Here is a 6272-nt window from a genome sequence, read left to right as displayed (position 1 = left end):
ATATCACTGTTTCAATGGTTAGTGTAAGTTTTTTTAAGAGTATGAGGCAATATTGTTGGATTTTAAACTTCCAGAAAGAATTTGCTTTCAAAAAAACTTCCAAGTATCCAGTGTTTTCTGAGGAAAAACTTTCAGGAAAAATTTACACCTTAACCCATTTCACTAACTCTCTTTTAAAATTTAATATCATTTTAACTTTATTTCTATTTAATATATATTATACTCTTTGAGAATAAAATCAACAAAATAACAAATAAAAAGTAAAATTATATATTCATACGTCAAATTTTCTTTTTGCTCTATAAACAAGACTAAAAAAGTATTTTAGTAGGTGTTTGGATCAATTTAAAAAGGTTCTTTTGCGCTTTATGATGCAAAAATTTCACATACATATTTATTTAACATGGTGCAAAATCATTTCTCTAAAATGATTATATTTATATAGGATAAAAAGGAGAGTCATTTGGTCAATGCCAACTTTTATTTACTTATTTTTTGGTACTATGAGAGATGGTAGAGCCATTAACTTCTTCAATGATAATTGGCTATTTCCATCCAGAAATATTAGGGACTGCTGTTTGCGGCAATTACCTGATGAAGAAAATTCTAGTGTGGGCGTCCAATTGGACTTTAAATGGAGCTTGGGACTTTCAGTCTTGAGGAGATTTTGCATATCAAGAGAGACTGTGACTAGATATGTCCAGATTTTTCAACATGTCTTCGCAGGTTTGGATTTCTGATAATCTAAAGGCGAATATCGGTAAAGAGACCAATGGCGGAGCTGATGCCCTGCGGATCCAAGGGTCCTTATGCAGAATGAGGGTGTATGGGAGCTTTTTTTTAATTTTGTTTTGGCTAAAGTATAGATATCCTCTTATTGGAGGCAATCATATTCAAAGTACCGTCAAACACAAAATGTGGACACCTCTCCCGACAGGGATTCAGGGTGTATGGGAGCTAATCCCCTTCCTCTTTAGTTTTTCGTTGGGCTTTGCCCTCTCTTGCTTAAAAAAAATGCAGCTATTGACAACATCTTTTGGGCCTAAATCAAAGAAGATAATGGAGCTAAAGACATGGGACAAATATGCGCTCCATGGGTTTCCATTGTCTAGGCCAGTCGACTTCGAGTGCATGGATCATAGTCCACTTACAATTCAAAAGTCAAAACGATATTAAGAGTGTGTTTGGATGAAACCAAACCATAGTTTGGAGAATAGCTTTTGGAGAATAGATTCTGAAAAAAATAAATTTTGAAAAGAATAGATTTTGTGAAAAAGTGATTTTGAGAAGTGTGAGTGTTTGGATAGTTGTTATTAGAAGTACTTTTTATATATACAAATTGGCATAAATTAATATGATAATTATAGAAAAAATATATTTTATGATATATTTTAATTTGAAGGAATAAAATTGTTAATAATATATTTTTTATTAACATATATTAATAATATATAAGATAATATAATTAATAAATAATTAATATGTATATATATTTATAAGATATAAGATTAAATATATTTATAAAAAAATATGTTTATAAGAAAAACAACAAAATACATATCCTATAGGCTCTCACACTCTCCCCCTTTTCCTCCAAAAGTAAAAAATTTCTGCTTTCTCAAAACCATGGTTTTGATTTTTTTAAGGGTGTTTGGCTAACATTTTTTCCAAACCATGGTTTGGGTCCCAAAACCATGGTTTGGGGTGCTTGCCAAACACACACTAAGTGTTTTTGTTAATACTACCTCGGTCCTTAATATAAAATCTCATTTGATTTTTATTTTGATCTTAAATATAAAACCTCAATCTACTTTATCTCTCATATTTGTATATTTTTTTAAGGTAGTTCTTCTCATAATGTTAGTTATAGCCAATACACTTGATTAGCAAGGATATTTTAGGAAAGATAATACATATTTATTGTAAATAACTAATTTAACTTATTTCTTTAATCTCTCCATATTAGTCAACTAACTCTTATAATTAGGACTAGAGGTAGTGTATTTTTAGTCCTTTGAATTATTAATTTAATCATTTTGTTTTAAAATATATATTTTTTAAATCATTCAAATTTTCGTCCTGTCACGTTGTTGATCCAAATTTAATGTTAAATCTGACAAGGAAAAACTAATATGCAAATCCCCCGTAATTTCACTTGATTTCTTACTAGATCATATGTTTTTTTGTTTTTGTATTTGTTAGGTTCTTTAGTTTTATGTAACTTTTAATCAGATTCTTATAATTTTTTTTAATCAAATCCTTATTGTTACTTTTACTCAGTGTAGTCCCCCGACTATCGGATTCTTATCCACTCTCGTTTTTATTATTCATGACTAATGTTAATTATTCCAAATTAAATCAAAGTCATTTTAATTTTTTATATGGGAAATTAATTTTAATTTTAATTTTATTTATGTTCAATTTTTGTTTTCTATTTTGATTTATTTATGCTTATAATTAATATAAGTTATAATTAATAATATTCACTATTTCATTATTTGTATACTCCAGTCCGAATTTATTCTAGTTAAAGTCTCATTATTTTATTTTTATAGTAGTTCTTAATTTGATTTTAATTTTTTTAATAAAACATAATAAAAAAAATAATTTTCACTATTTCAATGTTAATTATTTATCAAAATTAATAACAAAATATTAAAATATATTAAATACTGAAATTCATTATAGTAACAGATATTCAATATAAGAACCTTATTAAAAATCAAGTGTCACTGTGAGAATTTGAATGAAAAAAATAAAAGAAACTGATTAGAAATCAGATAAAATCATAGTGACTTGCATATTAATTTTCTGATCTTACAGTTATTGTTTTAGATACTTAATCGATGTTACCTAGTGAATAATTGTTGACTAAGTCATTTACCAAAAAAAAAATATTGACAAAGTCAACAAATTATTAAAATTAGTGTTAACTTGTGCATGAATGATAAGATGTAAAGACAAAAAAATATTTTTAAAAAAATATGCAAATGACAACATTGGACCGAAAATATATTTTAAGTCCATTGATGTGGAAAATCTAGCCACCCACAATCTCTTCTGTAGGCCACATGATCTGAATATGTACGTGACGCTACCTTCATATTTCTGGGCCACGTAGTTTACCTAGACACTGTTCTTCCGGAGAAAAAAAAAGTCAAAAAACTGTTCTTTTTGGGTAATATTAATTAATAGGCATTCAAGAGAGAATCCCCAACCTAACCTAAACCACCTAATATTTTTTTCCTTATATTGAAAAAAAAAAAGTTAGCTCCCTCCTCAAAATAAAAAACACTTACATTAACTAATTTAAATAAATTAAAAAAATCAGATAAATTAGTTAATTATAATAAATTTAACGTGACCTCCTTAAAATATCTTATATAATATTAAAATAAGTTAGATAAATTAGGAGAAAATAATAAGTATAAGAGGTATGTTAAGTGAATTGATATTTTATATTTATGATCAAATCAAACAACCCTACTAGTTTTTATTCCTTTTGGTTCTTGTTCAAGGTCGTCTTCTAAAACAATTCTATAGTCTACCACTATGTTATTATTTGAAAATCACTTGAGAAAAAAAATTATTCTAAAATATAAATAATAATCTTTTTTTAATTTTATATTTATTAAATATAATAAAAAAATGCGTGAGAATAAGATACCAGTGACTTGTTTATAAGCACAGAGTGATGTATAAGAGTCATTAATACTTATTTATCAGCTTTGCTTTTGTAATAAATGTTTAAAGGCCGCTTTTGGATATATTATTTAAAACTTTATTAATAGGGGTAAAATAAAATTAAAAAAGATTAATATACTTCATTCAATTCTAAATATAAAATTTATTTTGTAATATAATTTATATTAGAAAATGAGTTTTATATTTAGAACTGGAAAAATAATATTAATAAGTTAATTTTCATTCTTTAATTCGTTTATAGCAGCCACTGGACGGGGGAGAGAGGGGAGAGTACATTTTTTTTTTTTTTTAAATCTTTTGCCAACGGAGTATACTGAATCATAGTGGCTACGGAGCAAGTGTTTATTTATAATCATTAAAAAATAAAAACCCGTTTTCTTCCGTTGGCCCAAAAAAAGAGGGGGCAAAAGCCTGTTTTCTTTGCTCCGGCAGCCCCTCGATCCCGTCGAAGCCTGAGGGGGCTATCAAGTCAAGTAGTTGAGGCGTTGAGCTACCGTTTTAATTCAGTAAACAGGAAACCAGCGTCTTCTCCCACATTTATGAACCCATCAGTATTTAATATTTAAAGTTTCTTTGTAGGATTGCGCTTTGATCAATCTCCCATCCGCATACAGATCTCGGAGTACTTGTACTTCTAGTTCTGTGATCAATTATCACTCTCGTCAATGGCGGGTTTTTTCTCTGTTCTCAGACGCCTCTATCTCTCCGTTTATAACTGGACCGTTTTCTTTGGATGGTATAGATCTCTATTTTCTCTTTCCGGCTATCAGGTCCTCTTGGTCTCAGATATTTAGAAAGCACTTAATTCTCTCAAGTTGCGCAGGGTTCAAGTTCTGTATCTAGTTCTGAAGACATTGAAGGAATCAGGTCATGAGCATGTTTACGATGCGGCCTGAAAAGCCTTTGCTTTTTGCTCAAACCGCTGCTGTGTTAGAGGTATTTTGCCTGGAAGAAACTTCACTGTGGAAATATATGTATTTCTTTACGGCAATGAACTTAACCTTTATTTTTGTTCTTTCTCCTTTGGGTGTGCGGTGCTGAATACTTGGCGTGATAGATTCTTCATGGTTTAATAGGTGAGTAGATGTTCTTAATTCTCATTACCTTGGCTTAATGAGGATAGGATTTGCTTTAACTGTTAGTTGTGTAATGGATTTCTATTTTTTCAATGATGAAGGGCTGGTGCGTTCTCCCGTTTCAGCAACCTTGCCGCAGATAGGTTCAAGATTGTACCTTGCTTGGGGGATCTTATATAGTTTCCCGAGGTTAGTGCAAATTTAGTCATATTCAACTTTCAACCATATACTGTTTGTTTAACGCAAGACTAACTGCATGATGATAATTATACAGACTCGAAATCATGTTTGGTTACCTCCCTGTTAATCAGCTGGTCTCTGACAGAGGTATGTTATCGTGGTTATACACATATAAACTGTGTTTTTGAGGTTCGCCTGTTTGATTTTACCTTGGAACACAATGCATCTACTGACAGCTATAAGATAGTGATATAGGAGCTATGGTTATGCTTGACAATACTCAATTACTTAGGGTTAAGAAAATGACCTGTGTATGGGATTAATTCTCCTTATAGGAGCTGGCTGTTAAAGTCCAGGGAAAGCATAGGATGGGGGTTTGTGTGAGCTTTTTCTGAATTCAGCTGACAAATCAAAACTGTCACATCCTTTTCCCATCTTGAAGAAAAAGCATGGAACAATAGCTATAGGTCCAAGAGACTATGGAAATTCTTGTTGTATAGTTTTGACAAATTCGCGCTATATTTAACAAGCGATTATGATGGCCAAAAAAGGTTAAGAGAACAGAGCAAATATGATCTAGGAGATCAATTATCACTTCCAGCAATTCAGATATCTTCTCATTTTGCTACTCTCTCTTAATCATGACCTTGAAAGTCAAATTCACAGTGATCGTTAAATTTTTCTCTAGTATCCCTGCCTTTCATAAGCCGCCATTCCATGGATTTGATTGCAGAAACCTTGTGTGCATCATGAAAACAAAAAGTGCTTGTTGACCATCTTCTCCTGTGATTTCCGCTCTCATAGTAGCCAGATACCTTTGTTTTCTATGGGAATGCCTAATGAATACAAATATTGATTACTTTTTGGCTGTCATAACTACAGATAATCCGTTATTCTTTCTTTGGCATGAAAGAAGCATTTGGTTTTGCCCCTCATGCTACTGTGGCTCAGGTACAGTGTTTAATTTTGTGTGCCTGCTGAAAAGTATGTAGTTTAGAGCAAGTACTGTGTTGCATTGTAGTGACTATATCATCAATCTTTGTCTTGTAGATACAGCACCTTCCTATTGCTGTACACCCACCGGCATCGAGCAAGTTGAGTCTAATATACGTTGCCTTGCCGTTTATTAAGGTAAAGATTTTGAACGCTAGTTCACAATTTTTAGCGGGAGATTAAGTCCGCTGGTTTATGTTATCTTTATATTGTCGTGTGTTTGGTTGATCTTTTTCTTTTTCTTATATTGTTAATAATTGCTGTGACTCTGTGATATGGCGGTTTCTTATGACTCTGGATTTCAAGTTAATGATGAGG

General features: G+C 31.0%; 1 pseudogene; it reads left to right on the top strand.

Moving 5' to 3' along the window:
- The first annotated feature begins 4203 nt into the window (after positions 1–4203).
- On the top strand, positions 4204–6092 carry LOC114739275 (very-long-chain (3R)-3-hydroxyacyl-CoA dehydratase PASTICCINO 2A-like; annotated as a pseudogene).
- The last annotated feature ends 180 nt before the right edge of the window (positions 6093–6272 follow it).

Source organism: Neltuma alba, unplaced genomic scaffold (assembly GCF_004799145.2).
Source record: "Neltuma alba isolate B1F8T4 unplaced genomic scaffold, ASM479914v2 tig00013857_pilon, whole genome shotgun sequence".
NCBI lineage: Eukaryota > Viridiplantae > Streptophyta > Magnoliopsida > Fabales > Fabaceae > Neltuma > Neltuma alba.
This window is presented reverse-complemented; position numbering and strand designations above follow the sequence as displayed.